We start from the raw sequence: 16,241 nt of genomic DNA, 5'->3' as shown, positions 1-16,241 counted from the left end.
CATCAGGGTAATCCATATCTGTAACTGGAGAATGAATTGCCAGACAACAAGAATATTGATCTTGTAGGTGCCTGCCAGTGACTATGTTTGCATACTATTCATATGACTAGCCTATTAGCAACTCCATTGGTGATGACAATATTTAAAATTTTAAACACAATCTGATATATGTTTACATCAAATTTTGCTTTGATCTCAGTAAACAAGACCATTCAAATACAAAGAAATTTGTCCCTTCCCAACAAAAGAAAGAAAATATGTTTTTACTAGCCTTGGTTAGGCCAAGTAGCCAGTTTTTACACAGGTATAGAAATGCATTGAACATCTTTTTTACCCCTTTCCCCAAATGATTTTCACCTTCCTCTGAAAAAAGGGGTAAAGAGGAGTTGATTAGTATCTTCAAAAACTTTGGATCCTAGAAATCCTGATAAAATGTGCCAAACATTAGTTTGTAGTCTCTGCTCTTTCATTGCATTCCTTTTTCAACATGATCAATCCAATCTCTCACACAACTTAACTTGCAAGTGAACTCCAAGTCTCCAATCTGCATTTTTCTTGCAAAGAAAAACTTCGATATGAAAACCGTATCAACTTCTTTAAGGGAGGGGGGCAAAGTCCACAGCCTAAAGGCAGATATTCGCTGCCATTCCTCTCACAGTTCAACGACGACCAAGAAGTGTCGTCTTGGTTTTGAGATTCGAGTGGAGGAGGAAAGGTTGGTTTACTGGAATATCTTTAGCAAAGATGAATTTTACTGTATTTTTTTATGCAATTAAATTGAGAATGCAACATCTCGTAACACTATTGTTAAATATCATCAAAAACTCATCTTTGCTAAAGATATTTATATAAAACTTATGCAGATTGAAGATTAGAAATTTTAAAAACTCATCTTTGCTAAAGAAATTTTCATATATAAATAAAAGATATAAAACTTTAATAAGGTAATAATAAGAGTATGAGCTTTTGATGGTTCTAAACACTACATTTTCCATTACTTTCAAAGAAGTGATGGAAGCATTTCTCATTACTTTGGTGGTTCACACCCTTTTTAATTATTTGTGGTCCAACTTTTAGCGACGTAAGAAATTGCTTAAACATTGACAGTGGTCTGTAGTCAATGTGACCAATACAGAGCCATAAATGGCGGGATAAGAAAAACACTGAAAATACATTTTCTTTTCTTAATTTTCATATGATGACTTTAAACCCTCAAACTTTCTATCATCTTAATAATTTCAGGACCTACCACTGGACTACATTGTGGAAAATCTTAATATGAATTTGTAACGACCCTAAACTGATACTATTTATAAAATGAAAAAAAATCGGTATGTCCTCCGCTAAAAATCGTCCTACAACAACCTATTTAAATGCATTTTTAACCTGTCCCAACACAATAAATATCTAATACATTTCATGGTGATACAACCACAAAGTATATCATCCAGGTATTATAATTACAATCCCAAAATACAAGATTAATATTAAATGTCCATGCTCTACAACATTTAGACAGCTTATATAAAAGTTACAGTCCATAGGTATAATTATAATATTAAAAGTCCATAAGTCGTCGTACAAAATACATTATGCTTAGTTTTACAAAAATAGTGAGACCCAAGTACAAAAACAACAAAATAACCTCAGCATTGTTATGCAATAAGTACAAAAATAGTGAGACCCAAGTACAAAATACATTATGCAAGTTTATTTGTAGGTTCTACTATTTTGTCCCACATCGGTTGTGAGGAAGAAGAGTGGAGAGAGTAGGTGATTCTAAAATAGGAAGCCCAGTATTGTTCAAAGCATACCTTTCTTGGTCTTTTGGCTAATATCAAGTGTAATATCTGTTCTTATTAGTGTAATATTTGATACGTGGGTCAATGGCCCACACGATATTAAATTTATTTTTTGAAGGGAAGGGTCCATCACAGTGGCTTGCTGCTGGGGCTCTTGAGCGTTGCCTTGGCCTGGCTTACTCCACCCAAATCTAGTACCAATTTATTTATTTATTTATTTATTTTTCTCCCTCTCTCTTTTTGCAAGGCTTGCAACCATGGGCCTGAGTTTACTTACATTTAGGATGGTTCGGCCAACAATGGACTAAATTGATATACCCTGTAATAATGGCCTACAATCAAAAGATTTGACCCAAATAAAGTGTCTTTTCGCCCCCATAACAAAAAAATTACTTTAGACAATGCGTATTTGTGATACATGGGTAAATATAAGTTTGTATTTGTGATTGGATTATGTGTATTTGTTTTTGAACTACATCTCTGATTGAATTATACGTGCATTTGTTATTGAATTACATCTTATAAATAAAATTTGCCAATTTTAGAGATTGGATTATACGTGCATTTGTTATTGAATCACATCTTATAAATAAAATTTGCCAATTTTTCGAGTTAAGTTGATTCAGATTGTTTTGATTTCTTATTTGTTTGTCGCACAAAAAACACTTTTTAAAATTTAAGGTAGAAAAGGCTTTTAGAGCTGTCCAATATCCCTTCTTTTTTCACATATTTTTATGAATGCACTTTTTTGATATAGAAGTATGTTTTTTTTAGTGTATATTTGCTATTAGATCACATTAGACTCTGACGGGTGAGTAGGTAAGCATTGTCCATTGTATAATCGTAATATTTGCATTTGTGAAAAAATTAACTTAAATACATTTTTTATGATAACAAAAATCAATGTATAATTTAGAATAAATATATTCAAAATGGTGTTTTGTTAGGGATGGCTAAATGGCTGAAAATTGGATGTTCCAATTGGCAATTCACTTAGATATGCCAAGACTACCAAATAGTTTCATAAGGCATTTCAGGCTAGTAAATTTATCCGTACTGGGAATGTAGGAAATTCAGGGACATTTTTTATCACTTCTTTATTTGGACTATTGAAGTATATATCTCACACACACGCATCGGGCCAAAAGCATTCTAACAGCTAAATTGGAAGTTTAAATTGAAACCTTAGTAGATCTCTGATTAAGTCAAACCTTCATTCCCTCTAGATTATTGTTGAATCTATGGTTTCAAGTCACTTATTTCTCTTTTGCCTATCTTCGATTTGGTGTTGAATGAGCCCCTCAAAAGCTTGACGCAAATAAACTAATTGTTGATTCTACTCTTTTGTCACACATTGGTTATGAATAAGAAGAGTGGGAGAGTAGGTTATTATAAAAAAGGAGGCCCAGATTTATTCAAAGCATACATTTCTCGGCCTTTTGGCTAAGATCAAATGTAGTATCTGTTCTTATCAGTTTAATATCTGATACGTGGGCCAGGGCCAATGGCCCACACGATATTAAATTTATTTTTTGAGGGGGAGTGCCCATCATAGTAGCTTGCTGCTGGGGCACTCGAGCTTCGCCTTGGTGTTGCACTATTGTCTTGGCCTGGCGCACCCCACCCAAATCAAGTACCAAATTTTGGTTCTCCATGCAAGAATTGAAATTTTGGGCCAATCTTTCTTTTTGTTAAGACTCCCACATTATTTTTGATGGGACCTAAAATAGTTGGATGGGCCCATGTAGTGGCTTATTTTTCAGGTGTCTTTTTGGCCCAACTCGTGTCTTTCTAGCCCATAACAAAATATTTCAAAAAAGAGTTTGCGTTTTGGACAACTGACAATTACATATTTTTGTTGGGTTAGAAGAGACCTCCAATATTGCATTTGTTTGTAACTCACATGACTGAATTGGATTATACACTAGCAGTATTGGATTACACTGAACAGTATTGAATCACACTAAACAATATTAAATCTCACTGTCTTTTGATATTATAACATGTGCATTTGTCACGCCTCGAAAATGCTAACAAAATGCCATGATACCATTTCGTTAAGACCCGAAAATTCCAATAAAATCCTCAATTTATTCAACTCAAAATACATCAAAATATACTAGGATCGTAAAAAAAATACCCTCTTTTATACAAAATCAATTTCCTCAAATATACACAAAAATTCTCCAAATAGAAAAAAATTTAAATCTCGCAACGCCAACTCTTCAGGCTAAGCCCGAATCTAGCAATCCCCGTTCATCTTCGATACCTGAAACTGGAGGGTGGTGAGACTGAAAGTCCCAGTAGGAAAAACCATAACAAGAATTTCATGAAGGTTTAATAAAACAACTTCACAAAATACACATAGTCATGTGAGTTTATATGCAAAATACATATGCATTTAATTAAAACATTTAATCAAAATTATTGAAGCAAAATCACCCCAAGCCATTCAAGGTATAGAGAACCCTACACTGAAAAATAATTTCTTTACTAGATCATCAAAGCCTCAAGCTCCGGCCTCCTCTGCAACTCTCGGCTCCCTCTCTATCCTCAAACTCTCAGTGTCTTCGCTCTCGGCTCATTGTCTCTCAACTTTCCTTTATTTTTTTTTTCCTTCTCTATATACTAACTTAGTGACCCTCAATACTCAAATATATAGGCAAATGCATTCCACGGACACAAGCCCACCAACTGCTCACCAAACAAACTTCAAAAATATCTCATTCCTATACATCAGACCAAACCAACGTGAAGCCCACAAATTTTTGGCCGAACGAATCAGTTAGTGGGCCCCGCCACCTTTTTTTTTACGTTACATCTCGGCCAGCCCACCTGCTCCTCCTCGTCATTTCATTCTTGTTTTTTTTTTTTTTTTTTTTTTTTTTTTTTTTTTTTCATCATTTCTTTCTCTCTTAATATTTCTATCAGAAAGCATTATCACAATATAAACCCACATGCACAATGAATTTGGCCCAACAATTCAACCCATGGGACCCGCTAAACACACCATTTCCTTTCTTCTTTTCTTTCTCTCTATCTCTGTTGGCAGCCCTCATCACCAACAAATTACATATATATATATATATATATATATATCATTTCTTTCTATCTTAATATTTCTATCAGAAAGCATTATCACAATATAAACCCACATGCACAATGAATTTGGCCCAACAATTCAACCCATGGGACCCGCCAAACACACCATTTCCTTTCTTCTTTTCTTTCTCTCTATCTCTGTTGGCAGCCCTCATCACCAACAAATTACATATATATATATATATATATATATATATATATATATATATATGTAACAAAATCAACTAACCATTAAACATCATTTTGGTGAGACCCGCCCACCATTACCACTTCTCTTTCCTCTTCCTATTTCGGCTACAGCATCACCATTTGATTCCAATAATCCTGTACAAAACTCCACTAACTTAATAAATAAATGATTAAATAAAATTAATTTACTAAAATTAACACTAAAAAACAAAATATTAATAACCCAAAATCTCCAATTGGGTAAGTCTCCAATTAAAATTACATACCCAATCTTAACAACTACGAATCATGAAATAAATTAAAATCCTAAAAATCCAGGTTGTCACAACATTTATGAAAAAATTGACTTAAATACATATTTCATAATGACATAAATCAATGTATAATTTAGAATAAATATATTTTAAAAAGTTGCTTTGTTAGAGAATTGGATGTTCCCATTGGCAATTCACTTAGATATGCCTACTCAAAATGTTGGGGGTATTGACTCTGTAAAAAAGTGAAGGGAAATCATTTCTCTGTACAACTATTATTGATATGTTCCTTATGAAGAAAATCAACTTCTCTTACAGGTTTCAATACCAAATATTGTTTGAGATTCCAGTTTCACACGCAAAAAGTGTAGCCCAATTAGGTGTTCCCAAACAAGAAGAGAGATTCTAGCGACAAGCGTGACAATTTTGGCGATTGAATGAAGTGGTCCCCACATAGATGAGGTGGTTTCCACATGACTGATAGTCGTGACTGTCACTAGCATTACTAATTAGGGTAATCCATATCTATAACTAGAGAATGAATTGCCAAACAACAAGAATATTGATCCTATAGGTGCTTGCCAATGACTATGTTTGCATTCTATTCATACGACTAGCTAATTAGCAACTCCATTGATGATAACAATATTTAAATACAATCTGATATATGTTTACATATCAATTCAAATTTTTTAGATTAGCACCTTCTCTCCTTGGGGAGGGTGGCAGTAGATTAGATACCTCTCAAGCTAACAATGTGGTCAGTTATGTAATGTTAGTGAATCGTGATGATACTTGGCAACATAATTAGCTTTTATTTAGATGTGTTGTATCCAACCTGTGATTTATTTTAGTTTACTGAGACACAGTAAAACTTCACTGATGTAATATATCTAGTTCTTTATGTGCATCTATTTCTGGGAAGGGTCTGTACCAGTTCTTTATTTGGACTACTTAAGTAAATCTCTCTCTCTCCCTCTCTCTCTCTCTCTCTCACACACACACACCCGCCGGTGCCAAAAGCATTCTGACAGCTAAATTGGAAGTTCAATTTGAGATCCCAGTAGAACTCTGATTAAGTCAAAGCCTGCATTCCCTCTAGTAACATTACTCTCTTTGAAAGACTACCAAATAGTCTCATCGGGCAGGCTAGTAATGAATGTAGGAAATTCAGGAACGTTTTTGTATCACTTCTTTATTTGGACTATTGAAGTGTGTGTGTGTATATATATATATATATATCTCACACACACACGCATCGGGGCCAGAAGCATTCTGACGGCCAAATTGGATGTTCAAATCGAAACTCCAGTAATCTCTTATTTAAGTCAAACCTGCAGTCCCTCTAGATTATTGCTGAATCTATGGTTTCAAGTCATTTATCTTTTGCCTATCTTCGATTTAGTGTTCATGAGAATTTGACAAGTCTCAATTTATCGGATGGACACCATTTCAGTGGAGTCCTTAATTTTTCCATTCAATTGCCGAATCCAAAGCATGTTTTATGGTTTTTTATTTGTTCACCTAGTTATGACGCCCCAGTTATTTTTCATATTGTGAATCTTGCAACCTCAATACGTATTCCTCGACCTATCCTTTCACCATACAATGATATACTTACTGATATATTATTGCATTCCAAATCAGTTCGACAGAAGTTGCTGAATCTCAATTCTGTTGGTTACTTGTTCTTTAGGCATATGCAGAAGAAGAAGAGAGAAGAGAGGCTGAAGAAAAGAAGAGAATCGAGAGACAAGCTATTTCAAGATGGTATCAGCTTCTTTCGTCGATTGTTACCCGGCAAAGGTTGAACAACACTTACGGCGATGGTGAGCCGTCACAAATATATGATGGCATTCAGAAAGGGGAGGATAAAGTTGGTTCAGAAAATGTTGTTAATGGGGATGGCAAACAATCTACTGTTTGTCAGCAACAGGACGTACGAGAAAGCAAGCTAGATGTTTCAGCAAGGTTTCCTTTTGCCTATCTCTACCCCGGCGAAAACCAAAGCTAATACTTGGAGCAAGTCTTGAATGAGCCCCTGGAAAGCTTGGTGCAAATAAACGAATTTTTATTCTACGTTTCCGAGCTATATATCCTTGTTTAATTCTGGTCATTGAATAATTGAACGAATACTATGGACCTATTTTTCTGCAAGAAAGAACATACCAGTTCTCCGCCTCCCCGTTTTCTCTTCCTGTTTGAACTCTCCACCAAACATGTAACTTCTAAAAGCAAATCTTTCAATTGGGTTTCAAGTTTCAACTAAAAAAGTGCTCAAAAAATATCAAGAGCACATACCCAAACAGAACTCAAGAGCTGGGCAAGTTTATTTCGTAAAGGACAACACGTGTAGATTCTACTGTTTTGTCCCACATCGGTTATGGGAAGAAGAGTGGAGAGAGTAGGTGATTATAAAAGAGGTGGCCCAATTATGTTCAAAGCATACCTTTCTCGGCCTTTTGGCTAAGATCAAGTGTAGTATCTGTTCTTATCAGTTTAATATCTGATACGTGGGCCAATGGCTCACACGATATTAAATTTATTTTTTGAGGGGGAGAGTCCATCATAGTAGCTTGCTGCTGGGGCTCTTGAGCGTCGCCTTGGTGTTGCACTATTACCTTGGCCTGGCGCACCCCACCCAAATTTAGTACCAAAATTTTATTCTCTTTTCAAGGCTTGAAACTCTTTGCAGAGTTTTACTTACATTAACGATGAGCCCACCAACAATGGACTATATTGATATGTCCCCAGTAATAACGGCTTACAACCCAAAGAGGTAACTTTTAGGCCTGTTAACCCAGAAGGGCTTGTATAACCCAAATAAAGTGTTTTTTCAGCCTATAACAAAAAAACATACATTGGACAAGTGTGTATACATGTATTTGTGATTGGATTGGATTATATGTGTATTTCTTATCGAACACATTATACGCACAAAAAAACTTTTAAAATTTTTGTGCAATATCCCTTCTTTTTTAGTGTATATTTGTTATTAAATCACATTAGACTCTGACGGGTGAGTAGGTAAGTATTGTTCTTTGCATAATCGTAATCAATGTATAATTTAGAATAAATATATTCAAAATGATGTTTTGTTAGAGAAGGCAAAATGGCTGAAAATTGGATTTTCCAATTCACTTAGATATGCCAATTGGCAATTCAATGCAAAATGTTGGGGTATTGACTGCAAAAAAAGTGAAGGGAAATCATTTCTTTGAGAACTATTGACATGTTCCTTCTGAAGAAAATCAACTTCTCTTACAAGTTTCTATACCAAGTGTTGTTTGAGATTTCAGTTTCACAGGCAAAAAAAATGTAACCCGCCGATTCAGTGCTCCCAAACAAGAAGAGAGATGCTAGCGACAAGAGAGGTGGTCTCCACATGGCTAATAGGCACGACGGTCACTAGCATTATTCTGTTTGAAAGACTACCATACCAGGAATGTAGGAAATTCAGGGACTTTTTTTTTATCTCTTCTTTATTTGGACTATTGAAGTATATATACATATCTCACACACACACATCGGGCCAGAAGCATTCTGACAGCTAATTTGGAAGTTCAAATTGAAACCTTAGTAGATCTTTGATTAAGTCAAACATTCATTCCCTCTAGATTATTGCTGAATCTATGGTTTCAAGTCACTTATTTCTCGTTTGCCTAGCTTTGATTTGGTGTTGAATGAGCCCCTCAAAAGCTTGACGCAAATAAAAAAAAATTTGTTTTACATCTCGGAGCTATATATCCTTGTCTAATTCTAGCCATTGAATAATTGAAACTTTGACAAATAACTATGGGTTTGTGCATATTCTACTCTTTTGTCCTACATTGGTTTTGAATAAGAAGAGTGAGAGAGTAGCTCATTATAAAAAAGGAGGCCCAGCAATATTCAAAGCATACCTTTCTCGGCCTTTTGGCTAAGATCAAGTGTAATATATGTTCTTATCAGTTTAATATCTGATACATTGGCCAATGGCCCACTCGATATTAAATTTATTTTTTGAGGTGGAGGGCCCACCACAGTAGCTTGCTGCTGAGGCTCTCGAGCGTTGCCTTGGCGTTGCACTATTGCCTCGTCCTGGCGCACCCCACCCAAATCAAGTACCAAAATTTTGGGCTCCTCTCTCCTTTTGTTAGAAGGTTTCACCACCAACAAACGCACTCCCAAAATTGTTTGTTAGGATCTTAAATAGTTTGGAAAAGCCCATAATTTATGGTTCTTTTAGGCCCAAACCCAAAAGGACGAGTGTTTCTGGCCCATAACAAAAAATACCCTAAGAGTTAACGTTTTTGTCAAGTAGTGTTGTGTATTTGTGATTAGAGGTGATGGGTGTGTTATAGTTTTTGTATGCACAAAAAATTGACTTAAATACATATTTCATGATGACAGAAATCAATTTATAATTTAGAATAAATATATTTAAAAAGGTGCTTTGTTAGAATAGGTTAAATGGCTGAAAATTGGATGTTTGTTCTCATTGGCAATTCACTTAGATATGCCTATGCAAAATGTTGGGGGTATTAACTCTGCAAAAAAGTGAAGGGATATCATTTCTTTGTACAACTATTATTGACATTCCTTCTGAAGAAAATCAACTTCTTTTACAGGTTTCAATATCAAATGTTATTTGAGATTTCAGTTTCACAGGCAAAAAATGTAGCCCGATTCAGTGTTCCAAAAACAAAAAGAGGGATGCTAGCGACAAGCGTGGCAATTTTGGTATTCGGGGAGGGATGCTAGCGACAAGCGTGGTCCTCACATGGCTAATAGTCACGACTGTCACTAGCATTACTCATCAGGGTAATCCATATCTGTAACTGGAGAATGAATTGCCAGACAACAAGAATATTGATCTTGTAGGTGCCTGCCAGTGACTATGTTTGCATACCATTCATATGACTAGCCTATTAGCAACTCCATTGGTGATGACAATATTGAAAATTTTAAACACAATCTGATATATGTTTACATCAAATTTTGCTTTGATCTCAGTAAACAAGACCATTCAAATACAAAAAAATTTGTCCCTTCCCAACAAAAGAAAGAAAATATGTTTTTACTAGCCTTGGTTAGGCCAAGTAGCCAGCTTTTACACAGGTATAGAAATGCATTGAACATCTTTTTTACCCCTTTCCCCAAATGATTTTCACCTTCCTCTGAAAAAAGTGGTAAAGAGGAATTGATTAGTATCTTCAAAAACTTTGGATCCTAGAAATCCTGATAAAATGTGCCAAACATTAGTTTGTAGTCTCTGCTCTTTCATTGCATTCCTTTTTCAACATGATCAATCCAATCTCTCACACAACTTAACTTGCAAGTGAACTCCAAGTCTCCAATCTGCATTTTTCTTGCAAAGAAAAACTTCGATATGAAAACCGTATCAACTTCTTTAAGGGAGGGGGGCAAAGTCCACAGCCTAAAGGCAGATATTCGCTGCCATTCCTCTCACAGTTCAACGACAACCAAGAAGTGTCGTCTTGGTTTTGAGATTCGAGTGGAGGAGGAAAGGTTGGTTTACTGGAATATCTTTAGCAAAGATGAATTTTACTGTATTTTTTTATGCAATTAAATTGAGAATGCAACATCTCGTAACACTATTGTTAAATATCATCAAAAACTCATCTTTGCTAAAGATATTTATATAAAACTTATGCAGATTGAAGATTAGAAATTTTAAAAACTCATCTTTGCTAAAGAAATTTTCATATATAAATAAAAGATATAAAACTTTAATAAGGTAATAATAAGAGTATGAGCTTTTGATGGTTCTAAACACTACATTTTCCATTACTTTCAAAGAAGTGATGGAAGCATTTCTCATTACTTTGGTGGTTCACACCCTTTTTAATTATTTGTGGTCCAACTTTTAGCGACGTAAGAAATTGCTTAAACATTTACAGTGGTCTGTAGTCAATGTGACCAATACAGAGCCATAAATGGCGGGATAAGAAAAACACTGAAAATACATTTTCTTTTCTTAATTTTCATATGATGACTTTAAACCCTCGAACTTTCTATCATCTTAATAATTTCAGGACCTACCACTGGACTACATTGTGGAAAATCTTAATATGAATTTGTAACGACCCTAAACTGATACCATTTATAAATAATAAAAAAAAATCGGTATGTCCTCCACTAAAAATCGTCCTACAACAACCTATTTAAATGCATTTTTAACCTGTCCCAACACAATAAATATCTAATACATTTCATGGTGATACAACCACAAAGTATATCATCCAGGTATTTTAATTACAATCCCAAAATACAAGATTAATATTAAATGTCCATGTTCTACAACATTTAGACAGCTTATATAAAAGTTACAGTCCATAGGTATAATTATAATATTAAAAGTCCATAAGTCGTCGTACAAAATACATTATGCTTAGTTTTACAAAAATAGTGAGACCCAAGTACAAAAACAACAAAATAAGCTCAGCATTGTTATGCAATAAGTACAAAAATAGTGAGACCCAAGTACAAAATACATTATGCAAGTTTATTTGTAGGTTCTACTATTTTGTCCCACATCGGTTGTGAGGAAGAAGAGTGGAGAGAGTAGGTGATTCTAAAATAGGAGGCCCAGTATTGTTCAAAGCATACCTTTCTTGGTCTTTTGGCTAATATCAAGTGTAATATCTGTTCTTATTAGTGTAATATTTGATACGTGGGTCAATGGCCCACACGATATTAAATTTATTTTTTGAAGGGAAGGGTCCATCACAGTGGCTTGCTGCTGGGGCTCTTGAGCGTTGCCTTGGCCTGGCTTACTCCACCCAAATCTAGTACCAATTTATTTATTTATTTATTTATTTTTCTCCCTCTCTCTTTTTGCAAGGCTTGCAACCATGGGCCTGAGTTTACTTACATTTAGGATGGTTCCGCCAACAATGGACTAAATTGATATACCCTGTAATAATGGCCTACAATCAAAAGATTTGACCCAAATAAAGTGTCTTTTTGCCCCCATAACAAAAAAATTACTTTAGACAATGCGTATTTGTGATACATGGGTAAATATAAGTTTGTATTTGTGATTGGATTATGTGTATTTGTTTTTGAACTACATCTCTGATTGAATTATATGTGCATTTGTTATTGAATTACATCTTATAAATAAAATTTGCCAATTTTAGAGATTGGATTATACGTGCATTTGTTATTGAATCACATCTTATAAATAAAATTTGCCAATTTTTCGAGTTAAGTTGATTCAGATTGTTTTGATTTCTTATTTGTTTGTCGCACAAAAAACACTTTTTAAAATTTTAGGTAGAAAAGGCTTTTAGAGCTGTCCAATATCCCTTCTTTTTTCACATATTTTTATGAATGCACTTTTTTGATATAGAAGTATGTTTTTTTTAGTGTATATTTGCTATTAGATCACATTAGACTCTGACGGGTGAGTAGGTAAGCATTGTCCATTGTATAATCGTAATATTTGCATTTGTGAAAAAATTAACTTAAATACATATTTTATGATAACAAAAATCAATGTATAATTTAGAATAAATATATTCAAAATGGTGTTTTGTTAGAGATGGCTAAATGGCTGAAAATTGGATGTTCCAATTGGCAATTCACTTAGATATGCCAAGACTACCAAATAGTTTCATAAGGCATTTCAGGCTAGTAAATTTATCCGTACTGGGAATGTAGGAAATTCAGGGACATTTTTTATCACTTCTTTATTTGGACTATTGAAGTATATATCTCACACACACGCATCGGGCCAAAAGCATTCTAACAGCTAAATTGGAAGTTTAAATTGAAACCTTAGTAGATCTCTGATTAAGTCAAACCTTCATTCCCTCTAGATTATTGTTGAATCTATGGTTTCAAGTCACTTATTTCTCTTTTGCCTATCTTCGATTTGGTGTTGAATGAGCCCCTCAAAAGCTTGACGCAAATAAACTAATTGTTGATTTTACTCTTTTGTCACACATTGGTTATGAATAAGAAGAGTGGGAGGGTAGGTTATTATAAAAAAGGAGGCCCAGATTTATTCAAAGCATACATTTCTCGGCCTTTTGGCTAAGATCAAATGTAGTATCTGTTCTTATCAGTTTAATATTTGATACGTGGGCCAGGGCCAATGGCCCACACGATATTAAATTTATTTCTTGAGGGGGAGTGCCCATCATAGTAGCTTGCTGCTGGGGCACTCGAGTTTCGCCTTGGTGTTGCACTATTGTCTTGGCCTGGCGCACCCCACCCAAATCAAGTACCAAATTTTGATTCTCCATGCAAGAATTGAAATTTTGGGCCAATCTTTCTTTTTGTTAAGACTCCCACATTATTTTTGATGGGACCTAAAATAGTTGGATGGGCCCATGTAGTGGCTTATTTTTCAGGTGTCTTTTTGGCCCAACTCGTGTCTTTCTAGCCCATAACAAAATATTTCAAAAAAGAGTTTGCGTTTTGGACAATTGACAATTACATATTTTTGTTGGGTCAGAAGAGACCTCCAATATTGCATTTGTTTGTAACTCACATGACTGAATTGGATTATACACTAGCAGTATTGGATTACACTGAACAGTATTGAATCACACTGAACAATATTAAATCTCACTGTCTTTTGATATTATAACATGTGCATTTGTCACGCCTCGAAAATGCTAACAAAATGCCATGATACCATTTCGTTAAGACCCGAAAATTCCAATAAAATCCTCAATTTATTCAACTCAAAATACATCAAAATATACTAGGATCGTAAAAAAAATACCCTCTTTTATACAAAATCAATTTCCTCAAATATACACAAAAATTCTCCAAATAGAAAAAAATTTAAATCTCGCAACGCCAACTCTTCAGGCTAAGCCCGAATCTAGCAATCCCCGTTCATCTTCGATACCTGAAACTGGAGGGTGGTGAGACTGAAAGTCCCAGTAGGAAAAACCATAACAAGAATTTCATGAAGGTTTAATAAAACAACTTCACAAAATATACATAGTCAGGTGAGTTTATATGCAAAATACATATGCATTTAATTAAAACATTTAATCAAAATTATTGAAGCAAAATCACCCCAAGCCATTCAAGGTATAGAGAACCCTACACTGAAAAATAATTTCTTTACTAGATCATCAAAGCCTCAAGCTCCGGCCTCCTCTGCAACTCTCGGCTCCCTCTCTATCCTCAAACTCTCAGTGTCTTCGCTCTCGGCTCATTGTCTCTCAACTTTCCTTTATTTTTTTTTTCCTTCTCTATATACTAACTTAGTGACCCTCAATACTCAAATATATAGGCAAATGCATTCCACGGACACAAGCCCACCAACTGCTCACCAAACAAACTTCAAAAATATCTCATTCCTATACATCAGACCAAACCAACGTGAAGCCCACAAATTTTTGGCCGAACGAATCAGTTAGTGGGCCCCGCCACCTTTTTTTTTACGTTACATCTCGGCCAGCCCACCTGCTCCTCCTCGTCTTTTCATTCTTGTTTTTTTTTTTTTTTTTTTTTTTCATCATTTCTTTCTCTCTTAATATTTCTATCAGAAAGCATTATCACAATATAAACCCACATGCACAATGAATTTGGCCCAACAATTCAACCCATGGGACCCGCTAAACACACCATTTCCTTTCTTCTTTTCTTTCTCTCTATCTCTGTTGGCAGCCCTCATCACCAACAAATTATATATATATATATATATATATATATATATATATATATATATATCTATCTTAATATTTCTATCAGAAAGCATTATCACAATATAAACCCACATGCACAATGAATTTGGCCCAACAATTCAACCCATGGGACCCGCCAAACACACCATTTCCTTTCTTCTTTTCTTTCTCTCTATCTCTGTTGGCAGCCCTCATCACCAACAAATTACATATATATATATATATATATGTAACAAAATCAACTAACCATTAAACATCATTTTGGTGAGACCCGCCCACCATTACCACTTCTCTTTCCTCTTCCTATTTCGGCTACAGCATCACCATTTGATTCCAATAATCCTGTACAAAACTCCACTAACTTAATAAATAAATGATTAAATAAAATTAATTTACTAAAATTAACACTAAAAAACAAAATATTAATAACCCAAAATCTCCAATTGGGTAAGTCTCCAATTAAAATTACATACCCAATCTTAACAACTACGAATCATGAAATAAATTAAAATCCTAAAAATCCGGGTTGTCACTACATTTATGAAAAAATTGACTTAAATACATATTTCATAATGACATAAATCAATGTATAATTTAGAATAAATATATTTTAAAAAGTTGCTTTATTAGAGAATTGGATGTTCCCATTGGCAATTCACTTAGATATGCCTACTCAAAATGTTGGGGGTATTGACTCTGTAAAAAAGTGAAGGGAAATCATTTCTCTGTACAACTATTATTGATATGTTCCTTATGAAGAAAATCAACTTCTCTTGCAGGTTTCAATACCAAATATTGTTTGAGATTCCAGTTTCACACGCAAAAAGTGTAGCCCGATTCGGTGTTCCCAAACAAGAAGAGAGATTCTAGCGACAAGCGTGACAATTTTGGCGATTGAATGAAGTGGTCCCCACATAGATGAGGTGGTTCCCACATGACTGATAGTCGTGACTGTCACTAGCATTACTAATTAGGGTAATCCATATCTATAACTAGAGAATGAATTGCCAAACAACAAGAATATTGATCCTATAGGTGCTTGCCAATGACTATGTTTGCATTCTATTCATACGACTAGCTAATTAGCAACTCCATTGATGATAACAATATTTAAATACAATCTGATATATGTTTACATATCAATTCAAATTTTTTATATTAGCACCTTCTCTCCTTGGGGAGGGTGGCAGTAGATTAGATACCTCTCAAGCTAACAATGTGGTCAGTTATGTAATGTT

General features: G+C 34.6%; 6 non-coding genes across 6 annotated transcripts; all 6 read left to right on the top strand.

The window, feature by feature from the left end:
- Nucleotides 1-1,810: 1,810 nt before the first annotated feature.
- Nucleotides 1,811-2,007, top strand: LOC132268070 (U2 spliceosomal RNA). The gene has a single exon (XR_009469209.1). It is a non-coding gene; the product is annotated as a U2 spliceosomal RNA (small nuclear RNA).
- A 1,217-nt stretch (nucleotides 2,008-3,224) lies between these two features.
- LOC132268060 (U2 spliceosomal RNA) lies at nucleotides 3,225-3,426 on the top strand. Its single transcript, XR_009469201.1, has one exon. It is a non-coding gene; the product is annotated as a U2 spliceosomal RNA (small nuclear RNA).
- A 4,366-nt stretch (nucleotides 3,427-7,792) lies between these two features.
- LOC132267888 (U2 spliceosomal RNA) lies at nucleotides 7,793-7,988 on the top strand. Its single transcript, XR_009469116.1, has one exon. It is a non-coding gene; the product is annotated as a U2 spliceosomal RNA (small nuclear RNA).
- A 1,257-nt stretch (nucleotides 7,989-9,245) lies between these two features.
- On the top strand, nucleotides 9,246-9,441 carry LOC132268018 (U2 spliceosomal RNA). Its single transcript, XR_009469165.1, has one exon. It is a non-coding gene; the product is annotated as a U2 spliceosomal RNA (small nuclear RNA).
- A 2,514-nt stretch (nucleotides 9,442-11,955) lies between these two features.
- LOC132268069 (U2 spliceosomal RNA) lies at nucleotides 11,956-12,152 on the top strand. Its single transcript, XR_009469208.1, has one exon. It is a non-coding gene; the product is annotated as a U2 spliceosomal RNA (small nuclear RNA).
- Nucleotides 12,153-13,369: 1,217 nt separating this feature from the next.
- LOC132268065 (U2 spliceosomal RNA) lies at nucleotides 13,370-13,571 on the top strand. Its single transcript, XR_009469205.1, has one exon. It is a non-coding gene; the product is annotated as a U2 spliceosomal RNA (small nuclear RNA).
- The last annotated feature ends 2,670 nt before the right edge of the window (nucleotides 13,572-16,241 follow it).

This window comes from Cornus florida, unplaced genomic scaffold, assembly GCF_030987335.1.
Source record: "Cornus florida cultivar Cherokee Brave unplaced genomic scaffold, ASM3098733v1 CherokeeBrave_3.0.0_Hap2_Chr07, whole genome shotgun sequence".
NCBI classification, from domain to species: domain Eukaryota; kingdom Viridiplantae; phylum Streptophyta; class Magnoliopsida; order Cornales; family Cornaceae; genus Cornus; species Cornus florida.
This window is presented reverse-complemented; position numbering and strand designations above follow the sequence as displayed.